This window comes from Rhinolophus sinicus, chromosome 8 (genome assembly GCF_057876585.1).
Source record: "Rhinolophus sinicus isolate RSI-liver-muscle chromosome 8, RSI-T2T, whole genome shotgun sequence".
Taxonomy (NCBI): domain Eukaryota; kingdom Metazoa; phylum Chordata; class Mammalia; order Chiroptera; family Rhinolophidae; genus Rhinolophus; species Rhinolophus sinicus.
In genome coordinates, this window is record NC_142508.1 from 46,024,483 (window position 1) to 46,040,170 (window position 15,688).

At 41.1% G+C, this 15,688-nt stretch overlaps 1 pseudogene; it reads left to right on the plus strand.

Moving 5' to 3' along the window:
- Positions 1–1,009: 1,009 nt before the first annotated feature.
- On the plus strand, positions 1,010–6,964 carry LOC148757568 (merlin pseudogene; annotated as a pseudogene).
- The last annotated feature ends 8,724 nt before the right edge of the window (positions 6,965–15,688 follow it).

The following is a 15,688-nucleotide window of genomic DNA, read 5'->3' on the forward strand; positions in this document are numbered from 1 at the left end:
GACATGAAAGATGAGGGAGAGAGATAAAGGATACCTCCTACATTTTTATGGAGAACAGCTGTCTGGTTGGTTAACCATTTGCTAAAAATGAAACAGACTAGGGAGAAACAAAAGATTGGAGGATGGAATTGAGATCTGCTGTGGACCTTCTTTTAGCTTGTGTTTCCCAGAAGCAGACTAGAGATGAGAATTCCTATGCAAGTGATTTGTTAAGGAAGTTCTCCCAGTAAGAAGGGTAAAGGTGTGGAGGAAGCAGGACAGGAAAGAGGGATAAGTCAAGGGTGTGATACCAGCCATAGCCTGCCATGAGTGATTTCAGCCTTATCTCTAAGGGAACTCTAGAGTGTAACCTACGCCTCAGAGCTGTCAAGATTCCCCCCTCAGCACTGAGGCACTTGTGCTACCAACTGCTGAGAATCTGGACTACTGACAACTCACAAGTTCCTCTAAGTAGGAATTTCTCTTGGATGAAGCCAGCTGCATTATGAAAGGTTACACTGCCTCCCTGAGGGCATCCTGGCCCCCCTTGGCTCAATTTAGAACAAGTCTGAAGAGCCATCTTAGTTCTAGACCTCCCCAAAGGATTACAACTTCATCACAGTTCAGTTTTACCTTCCACTCAATTCTGCTTCCCTCATTTCCTTACAAATAATATTCCCAACAGCTCTTCCTAATAACCCTCATCATAAATTTCCATCTCACGTTCTGTGTTCCAGGGAATCTGACCTAAGACAGTGGAGCATTTTGCAACAGCAATTCTCAAACTGAAATTTTTAAAACTTTTAAATTCATTTAAAAATTAATACATTTATTAAATGTTAACATAAGTAGCATTTTATGAAAAATAATTATTTTCTAAAACAAAAATACTTAATGGGAAGAGTGGCATTGTTGTACACTTTTGCAAATACCTTTAATGGTTTAATGGAAGATGGATTCTCATTTGCTTCTGCATTCAGTTTGTAGCAATGTCACAGGTCATGTAGACTGGGAAACCCCACTTTATACATGAGAAAATGAGCGTGAAAAAGGAAAGGAAAGTCTTGGAATTATTATGTAAATAATTTTGATCTAAGGGATGCCTAGAATTTCCCAAACCACTCTTTAAGCACTGCTATTTTGACTTCTGGTCAAGATGGGGAATTAGTTATAACAGACTAGAAAATTTATAACTGTAAAAATGAAACATGCACATATTGATACGTAAAATGCATAATGAAGGAAAAAAAGATGGGGGATTAGGTAAATGCTGGGATTGCCTCCTCCCATGATCACATCAAAATTACAACTAAATTATATAGAACTGCCATCACAGAACCACCTGAAGACTAGCTGAATAAAATTCCTATAACTAAGGATATAAAAAATATATGTTAAGATTGGCAGGAGGGGCAGAGATGCAGATTGGGCAGGTCCCATATCCATGGTGTGATTAAGAAATGGGAGAGATATCTTAGTTGTGGAGGTCCCCTGAGGAGCGAGAGGTCCCATCCTCACACCAGGCTCCCCAGCCCAGGGCGTCAGTGCCAGGAAGAGGAATCCCCATAACATCAGGCTGTGAAAACCAGTGGGAATTGTGTGCCAGAGAGAGAAAGGGCTATGGGAGACCAACATATGCTGCTCTTAAGGGGCTAGTGCACAGACTCACTCACTCCAAGCTCCAGTGCAGGGGGAACAGCTCAAGAAGGACCAGGGACATACAGGAGGGAACTAAATTGACTAACTTCAGCTGCGGGCTGGCAAGGCAGGGGGTGGGGCATCCTTCTGGGGACAGAAGTGCTGGCAGGAACTTCCTTTGTTGAGCTCTCCTTTCAGCCAGCCAGCCTGGCACAGGTAGGCATCAAATCTGTGCTCTGGCTAATACTGTTTGCCCCACCCACTCACTTGCCCAGCCTGAGCCTCTTCCAGCAGCTCCTTCGCAGGAACAGACTGCCTTGGCTCATGCTGCAGACTCATTCATAGGACCACAAACCCCAAGCAAGTGGTGACTGTCTTAGGCTTGTGCTGCAGACTTTCTCAAAAGTCTTCAAATCCCTCACAAGTGGTGGCTGCCCTCATGCTACAGACTGTCTCAAAGGTACACAAACCCCATATAAGCAGCAGCCAACCTTCATGTACATTGAAGTTCCTGCCAAATGGGTCCAAACCTAGCACAAGTGGTGACCAGACTCAAGTTGCATTTTAACTCCCATTAGGCAGCTCCAAACGTGGCATGAGCAGCAGCCAGTCCTGGCCTATAACAATTCCCAACTAAGCGACAACAAGCCAGGCACAAGTGGCAGCTGGCCTCAGCTTGCATTGTAATGCCCACCAAAGGGCACCAAGCCCACAGAATTGGCAGCTGGCCGTGGTTCACAGTGTATCCTCTCCCAAGCACCTCTGTGCACAACACAATTAGCAACCAATCATAGATCACTTTGTAGCTTCTACTAAGGGGCTCCAGCCCTATACAAGTGGTGACTGACCTTGGCCTACACAGGAGACCCTCCCAAGAGTCTCCAGACCCAACACACTTGGTAACAAGATTCAGACTGCACCAGAGCACCACCCAGTCATCCACAACTGACACATGGAAGGGGCCTCAGCTGGCATCAGGACCCCACTAAAGTGACTTCTGCTCCGTAGGGTCAGCCTACACATGAAAGCTCATTTTCTGTAGTCACAGCCCTCAGATCCAGTCATCCTGAGAGTCAAACCCACCCATTGATGTGCCAGGAGCAATTGAGGTCCAACTACAACAGGAGGGTAAACACAACCCACTCAGGAGACACCCCTGGAGCACCCAGCTCAGTTGAAAGGGAGTCTGCCCCTGAACCTCAGAGGGCACCTTCTACATAAGGCCACTTTGTCAAAGACTAAGAGATGTAGCGGATCTACTAAATACATACAAGTAGAAACAAATACAGCAAGTGAGCCAAAATGAGGAGACATATCCAAAATGAAAGAATGGGGAGGGGGGAACCTCCAGAAAAAGAAGACAAAATGAGGCAAGCAATCTACAGAGTTCAAAACACTGGTAACAACAATGCTCAATGAACTTCAGAGTAGAATAAAAGAACTCAGTGAGAACTTCAACAAAGAAACCATCAAAAAAGGAGATTATAGAAGATGGCCAGTTAGCTCTGTTGGTCAGAGCGTGGTGCTAATAACACCAAGATTGTCGGTTTGATCCCTGCATGGGCCACTGTGAACTGTGCCCTTCTAAAAAAAAAGAAGAAAAAAGCTATTATAAAAATAAAAACCAATCATAACTGAAGATTATAATAACTGAAATGAAGAATGCACTAGAGGGAATCAACAGCCAATGAGATGAAGTACAGGATCAAATCAGCAATCTGTAAGACAAGGTAGCAGAGGTCACCCAATCAAAACAGCAAACAGAAAAAAAGAATCCTAAAAATTAGGACAGTTTAAGGAACCTCTGGGACAACATCTAGCATACCAACAGTCACATAATAGGGGTCCCAGAAGAAGAAGAGAAGAAGGGATTGAAAACCTATTTGAAGAAATAATGACTGAAAACTTCCCTAATCTGGCAATGGAAATAGACATACAAGTCCAAAAAGGACAGAGAATCCCAAACAATATGAATCCAAATGGGCCGGCACGAAGATGCCATAATTAAAATACCAAAAGTTAAAGACAGAGAATCTTAAAAGTAGCAGGAGAAAAATAGTCAATGGAGCTTCCATAGGACTATCAGCTTTTTCAACAGAAACTCTGCTGGCCAGAAGAGAATAACATGAAATAGTCAAAGTGATGAAAGGCAAAAGTCTACAACCAGGCGTTCCCTTCCTACAGCTGTAGGGTCTCAGACCACAACTCTCCCTTTCCGCTTCTGGGGCAGGGTCCTCACGGCCCATGCTGGCCGCTTGGGGCCCCCACGGCTCAGACAGCTCCCAGGCTGGCCGACCAGCCACCATGGTGGCCCTGAGGCCTATGCAGCTCATCCAGGGGGGCTAACAGTCCCAAAGCTCTGGCCTCGGGATGCGAGGGTCCCAGGCCTAAGCCCCCCACCATGGCCGGGGCCATCGCTTCCCTCATGAGCTTCAGCTCACTCAAGAGGAAGCAGCCCAAGATGTTCACCATGCAAATCGTCACCATGGACACTGAGATGGAGTTTAATTGCGAGATGAAGTGGAAAGGGAAGGGCCTATTTGATTTGGTGTGCCAGACCGTGGGGCTTCGGGAATCCTGGTTCTTTGGACTGCAGTACACAATCAAGGACACCGTGGCCTGGCTCAAAATGGACAAGAAGGTGCTGGATCATGATGTTTCAAAGGAAGAGCCAGTCACCTTTCACTTCCTCACCAAATTTTATCCTGAGAATGCCAAGGAGGAGCTGGTTCAGGAGATCACACATTTATTCTTCTGGCAGGTAAAGAAGACTTTAGATGAAAAGATCTGCTGCCCTCCCAAGGCTTCTGTGCTCCTGGCTTCTTACGCCGTCCAGGCTAAGTACGATGACTACGACCCCTCTGTTCACAAGCAGGGATTTTGGGCCCAAGAGGAATTGCTTCCCAAAAACGTAATAAATCTGTATCAAATGACTCCAGAAATGTGGGAGGAGAGGATTACAACCTGGTACACAGAACACCGAGGCCGAGCCAGGGATGAAACTGAAATGGAATATTTGAAGGTAGCTCAGGACCTGGAAATGTACGGCGTGAACTACTTTGCAATCCGGAATAAAAAGGGCACAGAGCTGCTGCTTGGAGTGGATGCTCTGGGGCTTCACATCTATGACTCTGAGAACAGGCTGACCCCAAGATCTCCTTCCCATGGAATGAAATCCGAAACATCTTATACAGTGACAAGGAGTTTATGATTAAACCATTGGATAAGAAAATTGATATCTTCAAGTTTAACTCCTCAAAGCTTCATGTTAATAAACTGATTCTTCAGCTCTGTATTGGGAACCATGACCCTTTCATGAAGAGAAGGAAGGCCGATTCTTTGGAAGTTCAGCAGATGAAAGCCCAGGGAAGAGAAAGCTAGAAAGAGATGGAGGAGCAGCGCCTTGCTCGAGAGAAGAAGATGAGGGAGGAGGCTGAACTCACGAGGGGCAAGTTGGAGAGGAGGCTGTTGCAGATGAAAGAATAAGTGACAATGGCCAACGAAGCACTCATGCGGTCTGAAGAGACGGCTGACCTGTTGGCAGAAAAAGCCCAAATCACTGAGGAGGAGACAAAACTCCTGGCACAGAAGGCCGCAGAGGCTGAACAGGAAATGCAACGCATCAAGGCCATGGCCATTCGGATGGAGGAAGAGAAACTCCTGATGGAACAGAAGGTGCTAGAGGCTGAGGTCCTGGCACTGAAGATGGCTGAGGAGTCAGAGAGGAGGGCCGAGGAGGCTGATCAGCGGAAGCAGGACGTGTCGGAAGCTCGCGAAGAGCCAAGCAAAAGTCCTGGAATCACCACCAAGCCCACATACCCGTCCGTGAACCCAATCCCAGCATCTTTGCCTCCTGACATACCAAACTTCAATCTCATTGGTGACAGCCTGTCGTTCGACTTCAAGGATACTGACATGAAGTGGCTTTCCATGGAGACAGAGAAAGAGAAAGTGGAGTATATGGAGAAGAGGAAGCATCTGCGGAAGCAGCTCAATAAACTCAAGACTGAGATTGAGGCCCTGAAACTGAAAGAGAGGGAGACGGCCTTGGATAGTCTGCATAACGAGAACTCCAGCGGGGTTGGCACCAGCAGCAAGCACAATACCATTAAAAAGCCTCAAGCCCAAGGCAGAAGACCTATCTACATTTGAGCCCTCAAACTCACCTTGCAGAGCGCCAAATCCCAAGTGGCCTTCTTTGAAGAGCTCTAGCAGGTGACTCAGCCACCCCTGGATCTGCCACTTCTGCTGCTCCCAGCACCGGCAGGATGGGTCAGACACTGTGGGAGCCACCTGTAGGTGGGCTGGCTGGGAGGTTCCATGGAGCTCTGGACCTTCCCCCAGCTGAGTGGAGAGCCCAACCCCCTTCATGTGGAATTGCCTTGAACTATGGCCCTGCAGAGATTTCTCTCATGGGGTTCTAGTTCTCCAGACCTGAGTCTTTAAATTTCTTAAGAAATATTTGTCTTTCCTCATCCAAAAAAAAAAAAAGTCTGCAACCAAGATTACCCAGAAAGTCTATCATTTAGAATCAAAGGAGTGATAAAGAATTCCCCAGGCAAGAAAAAACTAGAAGGTCATCACCACCAAATCAGTATTACAAGAAATGTTAAAGGGACTTCTTTAAGTAGAAAAGAAAAAAATAAAAAATGAATAAGAAAATAAGAAATTAAAAAAAATATCACTGACAAGGGCAAACAATAAAAGCAGTGGATCAACAAAGTGTAAAGCTAACAAAAAGGTTAAAAGAAAAATTAGAAGGTACTGTGTAATTACAAAAATAAATTAAAGGACAGAAAAAAACATGCAAAAGAAGTTTAAAAATGATAAAAACAATGTGGAGGGGGTGAATAAAAATTGTAGTGATTTAGAATGTATTCAAATTTAAGATACCATCACATTAAAATAGAATGCTAAAAACATAAATGGCATACATGAAGGACATGGTAACTACAAACTAAAAATCTATAAGAGCTATACAATAAATAAAGATAAAGGAATCCAAACTGCAAAGTTTCTGTTGAAATAGCTGATAGGGCTGGTCCGGTGGCTCAGGTGGTTGGAGCACCAAGCTCCAAACACCTAGGTTGCTGGTTGGATTCCCACATGGGCCAGTGAGCTGCGCCCTCTACAAGCGAAGATTATGAATAACAGCTCTCCCCGGAGCTAGGCTGCTGTGAGCTGCCGTGGGCTACTATGTGCTGCCATGGACTATCGTGTGCTGCCATGAGCGGCTGGCTGACCACTGGCGACCAACTGCCTCAGCTGGGGGAAACACAAGGCTCAAAATACCAGCGTGGGTCAGGGAGCTGTGTCCTACACAACTAGACTTAGAAACAATGACTTGAACTGGAGTTGGGGTGGGAGGGAATGGGAGAAAGGTGGGGGGCAGAAAAAGAAAAAGCTGATAGTCTTATGGGATCTCTATTGTGGATGACTAACTACTTTTCTCTTGCTACTTTTAAATTTCTCTTTGTCTTTAAGTTTTGGCATTTTAATTATGGTGTGTCTTGGTGTGGGCCTGTTTGGGTTCATATAACACTATAGAAACTCATCAGCATACAAGAGAAGAGAACAAAATAATAAGAAAGAAAGAGAACTACAAAAACAGACAACAATAAAAGCAATAACTACATATCTATCAATAATTACTGTATAGGTAAATGGAATAAATGCATCAAACAAAAGACATAGGGTGGCTGAATGGATAAAAAACAAGGCCTATATGTATAATGCCTTCAAGAGACCCACTTCAGATTGAAAAACACACACAGACTGAAAATAAAAGGTTAGAAAAAGATGTTTCATGCAAATGGAAATGAATAAAAAAGCTGAGGTAGCAATAATTGTATCAGACAAAATAGGCTTTAAAACAAAGGCTGTGACAAGAGACAAAGAAGGGCATTTCATAACGATAAAGGGATCGATCCAAAAAGAGGATATAACACATGTAAACATCTATGCACCCAACATAGGGGCACCTAAATAGATAAATATTGATAGACATAAAGGGAAAGGTCAACAGTAATGCAATAATAGTAGGGGACATTAACACCCCATTGACATTAATGGATAGATCATGTAGACAGAAAATCAACAAGGAAACAGCTTTAAATGACACATTAGACAAGATGGACTTAATTGTTATTTTTAAAATATTTCACCCAAAAGCAACATTTTCCAGGATAGACTACATGTTAGGCCACAAAACAAGTATTAGTAAATTTAAAAATATTAAAATTATATCTAACATCTTCCCAGATCACAATGGTATGAAACTAGAAATCAATAACAAGAAAAAAGCAAAAATATACAAATACATCAAGGCTAAACTACATGCTATTGAACAATGAATAATGGGTTAACAACGAGATCAAGGAAGAAGTCAAAGACACATTGAGAAAATTAAAATGAAAACACAATGATCCAAAAATCTATGGGACACAGCCAAACCACTCCTAAGAGGGAAATTCATAGCAATACATGCCTACCTCAAGAAACAAGAAAGATCTTAAACAACCTAACCTTCTACCTAAAGGAACTGGAGAAAGAAGAAAAAAAGCCCAACGTTAGTAGAATAAAGGAAATTATAAAGATCAGAGTGGAAATAGATGAAAGAGAGCCTGAAAAACAATAGAAAAGATCAATGAAACCAAGAGCTTGTTATTTGAAAAGATAAACAAAATTGATAAACCTTTAGCCAGAAAAAAAAAAAACAGAGAGGGCCTAAATAAATAAAATGAGAAATGAAAGAGAAGTGACAACTCACACCACAGAAATACAAGGGTTTTGAGAAAATACAAACAGTTATATGCCAGCAAATTGGACAATCTGGAAGACATGGATAAATTCCTAGAAACATCCAAGACTGAGTCATGTAGAAAAAGAAAATCTGAATAGACCAATAACAACTAACATAATCAAATCAGTAATCAAAAAAATTCCCAAACAAATAAAAGTTCTAGACCAGATGGTTTCACAGGTGAATTTTGCCAAGCACTTAAAGAAGAATTGATACCTATCCTTCTCAAACTATTCCAAAAAATTGAAGAGGAGGGAAGACTTCCAACTCATGAGACAAGCAGTATCCTGATATCAAAACCAGACAAAGACATTACAAAAAAAAATTATAGGCCAATATCCTTGATGAACATAAATGGAAAAATCCTCAACAAAATACTAGCAAACCGAATTCAGCAATATATTAACAAGATCATACACCTTGATCAAGTGGGATTGATTCCTGGAATGCAAAGTTTGTACAATATCCACAAATCAATTAACATGATATACCCATTAAAAAATGATAAATACCATATGATCATATCAACAGATGTAGACAAAGCATTTGACAATATCCAACATCCATTAATAATAAACACTCTCAGCAAAGTGGGGTAGAGTGAAAATACCTCAACCTAATAAAGTACATATATGATAAACCCACAGCTAACGTCATACTCAATAGTGGAAAGCTGAAAACTTTTCCTTTAAGACCAGGAAAAAGACAAGTATGTCCCCGTTCACCACTTTTATTCAATTTGGTATTGGATATTCTAGCCAGAGCAATCAGAAAAGAAAAAGAAACGAAAGGCACCACCATGGATGGACCTAGAGGTTATTATGCTAAGTGAAATAAGTCAGACAGAAAAAGATAAATACCACGTGACTTCACCTACTTGTGGAATCTAAAAAATACAAAATAAACGAACAAACAAAACAAAAACAAACTCATAGATACAGGGAAATTATTGTTTTTTCCAGATGGGAGGGGTAAAAATGATGAAGGGATTAATAAGTACAATTTGCCAGTTATGAAACTAGTCACAGGGATGTAAAGTACAGAATAGGGAATATAGTCAATAATATTGTTGTAATAACTATGTATGATGTCAGATAGGTATTAGACTTATTGCAGTGATCACTTTGTGAGGTACGTAAATGTCTAATCACCATGTTGTACAACTGAAACTAATATATTGTATGTCAACTGTAATTACAAAATAAATTAATTTTTTAAAGGGAGATGTAGGTACTTGCTTTTCGTCATCTAAAGGTCTTCTCTACATTTGATTTTTACTATGGAACTTAGAAAATTTATAAAAGTAATTAAATTTATTAAGAAATAGAATTACAGAACAAATTAACTTAGAAAGTAACATTCCTGTGTAACCTCATTCTTCAGGTACAGGCCTATGAATGGTTTAAAATCTCCAGATTTCTTTTTATCTGAGCTTAACAAATCATTACTTTTAGTCTTAACAATTCCAGATCTTTCTCTGCTTAGTGTTTTACAAATTGCTTATAACATTTATGTGGCATTTATGCTGAGTGGCATTCATTATTGTTGTTGCATGTTTTTTATGCCATCGTGAGAATGTCTGATCTTGAATTAGAGCAATGAACAAACATTAAATTTCTTGTTAAACTTGGCAAGAGGGGCAATGAAATCAGTGACATGTTAGTCCAAATTTATGGGGATAATGCCATGAAGAAAATGGCAGTGTGGATTAAAACATTTGGATTAAACATTGAAAATGTTTTCATCCAAAATGGATTAGACATTTTTCTGGGGGGAGATAATGCCTCACTGATGAAGAGAGGTCAGGGCAGCCAGTAACAAGCAGAACAGATGAAAACATTGCAAAAATTTGTCAAATTGTGTGTCAAAATCATTGGCTGTCTGTGAGAAGCATAGCAGACAAAGTAAACATTGATAGAGAAACAGGAAAATCTTAACTGAAAATCTTGGCATGAGAAAGGTGTGTGCAAAAATGGTCCTGAAGGAGCTCACTGATGAACACAAGCAAAGGAGAGTCAAAGTTTGCAAGACCTTTTGGAGAGGCAAGACAGTGTATTGGGCCATGTTATCACTGGTGACGAAGCATGCATGTACCAATATGACCCTGAAACAAAGCATCAAAGTGCACAATGTAAGTCAGCCAATTCTCCACAAAAAAGTTCTGTCAATCCAAATCAAGAGTCAAAATGATGTTGCTAAACTTTTTTAATATCAGAGCGATTATTCATTATGAATTTGTCTCAACTGAACAGTTAACCAAGTTTACTATTTGGAAGTGCTGAAAAGGATGCATGAAAAAGTTATAAGAAAACGACCTGAACTTTTTAACAACAATTCATGGCTCTTGCATCACAACAACGCACCAGCTCACGCGGCACTGTCTGTGAGGGAGTTTCTAGCCAGTAAACAAACAACTGTGTTGGCACACCCTTCCTACTCACCTGATATGGACCCCAGTGACTTCTTTTTTTACCTAAAGTTAAAGGAAATATTGAAAGGAAAACATTTTGATGATATTCAGGACATCAAGTGTAATACGATGACAGCTCTGATGGCCATTCCAGAAAAAGAGTTCCAAAATTGCCTTGAAGGGTGGACTAGGCACTGGCATCAGTACATAGCTTCCCAAGGGGAGTACTTTGAAGTTGACCATAGTGATATTCAGCAATGAGGTATGTAGCTCTTTTTCTAGGATGAGTTTGCAAATGTAATTGTCAGACCTTAATTGTCAGGCCAGAATGTTCCTGCTGCCTTTTCAGCTGCTGCCCCAGCGCTGGAGCTCACAGCCAGTGATTCAGTCGGTGAGCAAGTCCACGCTCAGTCCCTTTAAGAGGAGCGCCTGGGACTCCAGTCTCCCGTCTCACTCAGCTACAACCCCTGCTGGTTTTCACAGCCAGAAATTATGGGACTTCTCTCCCCAGGACTAGAACCCTGGGCTGGGGAGGGGCCACGACCCCTTGCAGGGGGACCTCTGCAGCCAAGATATCCCTTCTGATTTTTAATGGTCACACGCGGGTTTGGGACCTCTGTTCTGCATCTCCGCCCCTCCTACCAGTCTTGAGGTGGCTTCTTCAGCATGTCCTTAGTTATAGGGCTTTGTTCAGCAAAATTTTAGGTGATTCTCAATGATGGTTGTTTTGTGGTTTAGTTGTAATTTTGATGTGGTCGTGAGAAAAGGTAAGCGCAGTGTTTACCTACTGTGCCATCTTGACTAGATATCTGCATCCCAAAATTTTTGATGTATTGTCATTCTCATTTGTCTCTCTGCATCTTTCGATCTCTTCTTTTATTTATTCTTTGTCACAATAGTTGTTCAGTAGCATGTTGTTAAATCTGCACGTATTTGTGGTTTCTCCACCTTTCTTTTTGTAGTTGATTTCTAGTTTCATACAATTGTGGTCAGAGAATAAGCTTGGTATGATTTCAGTCTTCTTAAATTTATTGAGACTAGCATTGTGCCCTCAAATGCAGTCTATCCTTGAGAATGTTCCATGTGCAGTAGGGAAGAATATATAGTCTCTTGTTTGGGGATGGAAAGCCCTGTAAATATGGATTATGTCCACTTGGTCTAATGTATCATTTAAGGTCAATATTTCCTTATTGATTTTCTGTTTCAATGATCTATCCATTGTTGTCAATGGAGTATTTACATCCCCTACTAGAACTGTATTTTTGCCAGTTTCTCCCTTTAGGACTGTTAGTACTTGCTTTATATATTGGTGCTCCCAGGCTGCTGCACATGTATTGAAAAGTGTTTTGTCTTCTTGGTGTATTGTCCTTTTTATCATTATAAAATGTCCATTTTTGTCTCTCGTTACCTTTTTTGTCTTGAAATCTAGTTTGTCAGATATAAGACAACTATTTATCTGCCTTTGTCTGGAAGCCATTTGCTTGGAGTATCTCCTTCCACCCCTTCATTTGAGTCTATGTTTGTCTTTGTAGCTGAGATGGGTCTCCTGAAGGCAACATACAGTTGAGTCTTGTTTTTTCATCCCTTCCACTGTTCTGTGCTTTTAATTGGTGAGTTTAGATCATTTACATTTAGAGTGATTATTGATCTATGAGGACTTCCTATGGCCATTTTATCTTTTGTTCTGTGCTTGCTCTGTGTCTCCAGTTTCTTTTCCCTTGTGTTTCTGTCCTTTATTTTACTTTCGGGGTATTCTATGATTTTTCCCCCCTCCATTTCCTATTTTTTATGATATGTGTCTCAATTCTAGCTTTATGTTTTGTTGTTGTTGTTTTTTTCAGTTTCAGTCTCTTCAGTGAACTATTCCCTCTGTTCATTGATTTTATTCCTGTGTTCATTGAACTGCCTTTCGGAGTTTTCTTGTATCTTGTGACTTTTTTAGAACTGCAATTTTGAATTCTCTGTCATTTAAATCACATATTTCCATGTCTTTTAGTTTATTTTCTGGAGCCTTTTCATTTTTTTCCTGAGCTACTTTGTTACCTTGGTTATTCATAGTACTTCATGGATTATTTCTCTGTCTGAGCATTTGAGAGATTGAAATCTTTCTGTTTTGCTTTTAACCACTTAGCAGGTTGATAAGTAGAAGTCTCTCTTTTGTTTTTCAGTAGATTGTGCTATAGTGCAAGTTTGTTTCCTCTTACCTGGTCTAGTTTGACTTGTGGGATCTCTGTGGGGCCGTGTCACCTTTGCCATGGAAAATGCCCCGTATTCCCTAGGGAGGTGGGTATCCCCTGTATGACTGGATTGCGTGGTCTCAGAACATGGGCAATGAGGCTTGGTACCTGTGAGTTCCTGGCACTGTTTCCCTGCGACCAGAAGTCACTAGCTGTGCCACACTATCTGAGGTGGCCCAGCTGCCTCTACTGGGTTCTACTGATGGATAGGGGAAGGGTGAATGGGAGGAGGCATGTTCTTGGGCCTGCAGCTTTGTTTTTTTTCTACTGGGTTTCACTGCAATGAGTATAGGCCACTTAGGCTGGAATGCTGCTTCTGCCCCTTCCTGACCTGCCAAGGGAGGGTTATAATGCTGGGCAGACTATGGGACAGTGGGGGAAGTAGATTCATGCTTCTGCAGCAATAGTTCCCTGGTGATGGTGGATGCTCAACCACAGCCACCACACTTTCCACTGCCTCTCTACACCTATCCCTGGTCTCAGGCTCAATGTGCACTGGCCACTCAGGCTGGAATGCTGCTGCCTCTGCCCCTCTGGTCGGCACAGTGGCGGTTGCAACCTAACCTTCCATGGCTGCCACTTCTATCATGTCCACTGTGACCACAGCAAGCACCAGAATGCATCTGCAGCTCCTGTCTCTATCCTTCCCTCCATCCTGCCACCCTCCTCACTCTGCTGTCCCCCCTCCAGATGTCTCAATGTGCACATCTCTCAGACATGTTTGTGTGTTGAGCAAGGAATACTTTGTTGAATTGTAGTTCTCTAACTTGTAATTTTAGGGGGAGAGACCAAGAGGTTTTCTCATGCCACCATAAGGTTACAAAATTATTTTTATATATCTAGATAAAATTATGTTGAGTATTAAACCTGCCACATTGAATTTTAGAGACATTTGATTATAATGGTAATTTTCATCTTATAGTTCTCATATTTTAAAGCCTACACATAAGTCTAAAATATTGGTAGGCCTTTGATTACTCGACAGGTATCAGGCTGTTAACCCATCATTACTTCTTTCCTTTTCTTTACTCTATCCCTGACTAATGTCTCTAAAACTTCCCACCCACTTCCTTAATGACTGAAGGGCTATTTTAATTTCTTTGTTTCTCTTTCCCTTTTTAAAAATTGAGGTATAATTTACATATAGTAAAATATAAAAATCTTAAGTATGCATCAAATGTATATAATTGTGTATCTACCACCCAGATCAAGAGAGAATATTTCTATTCCCTCAGAAAGGTCCTTGGCTCCTTCCTAGACAGTGACTACTGTCCCTGCTGAGGTACTCACTCTTCTGACTTCCATCTCCCTACACTCACCTTGCTTGTCTTAGGACCTCATATAAGTGGAATCATACAATGTCTTTGGTATCTGGCTTCATTTGCTCAGATATTGTGAGATTAATCCATGTTGTGTGTTGTAGTAGTTTGTTTCTTTTTATTGCTGAGTAAGGGTACCATAATTTGTTTATACAATCACCTGTTGATGAATAGTTGTGTTGTTTCCAGTTTGAGACTATTACAAATAAAGCTATCATGAACATTTGGGTACAAGTCTTTGTCTAGATCTTTGTTTTAATTTCTCTTAGATCGATACTTAGCAGTGGATTGGCTGGATCCTATGGAAGGTATATGTTTATGAAAATGTGCTTAATTTTTGATGCTGTTAATTCAGTCTCAGTAGTTTCATTTTTCTTGGTTTGGCAAGCCATGAAAAATTAGTTGCAGTGGCAATTTATACTGATAACTTTGTGTAACAACAAATATAGGTGAACATCAGCTGCATGAGGCTTTATTTAGGCAGAGTACCAGTGTAAAATCCAGAACAAGCTTCAGCAGCTGTTGCTGGGACATAATTAATGACTGTTTTAGTGTTCCCAGAAAACCAGTTGCTATTTCTCCTCCAATTAAATTGAATAACTGACAGCAACAGAAGCAGCGATTTTATGTAAAACCCACAATATAGTCTCTGTTAAATGAGGTTGGCAGAGAACTATACTATGTGCCCCATTCCAAAGTTGTTTCTTACCATTGATGATATATGTGCATACGAAGTCAGACAATTAAGTCCGTGAACTTGTTCCAACGAGATTGCTAACCTTTTTTTTTTTTTTTTTTAATATCAGAGGGATTACTCAGTATGAATTTGTACCAACTGGACAAATGGTTAACCAAGTTTACTATTTGGAAGTGCTGAAAAGGCTGCATGAAAAAGTTAGACGATCTGAACTTTTTGCCAACAATTCATGGCTCTTGCATCACAACAATGCACCAGCTCACACAGCACTGATGTTTTTAGCAAGTAAACAAATAACTGTATTGGATCACCTTCCCTGTTCACCTGATCTGGCTCCCAATGACTTCTTTCTTTATGTAAAGATAAAGGAAATATTGAAAGGAAGACATTTTGATGACATCCAGGACATCAAGGGCAATATGATGATAGCTCTGATGGCCATTCCAGAAAAAGAGTTCCAAAATTGCTTTGAAGGGTGGACTAGGTGCTGGGGTCAGTGCATAGCTTCCCAAGGGGAGCACTTCGAAGGTGACTGTAGTGATATTCAGCAATGAGGTATGTAGCACTTTTTCTAGAATGAATTTGTGAACTTAATTGTCTGACTTC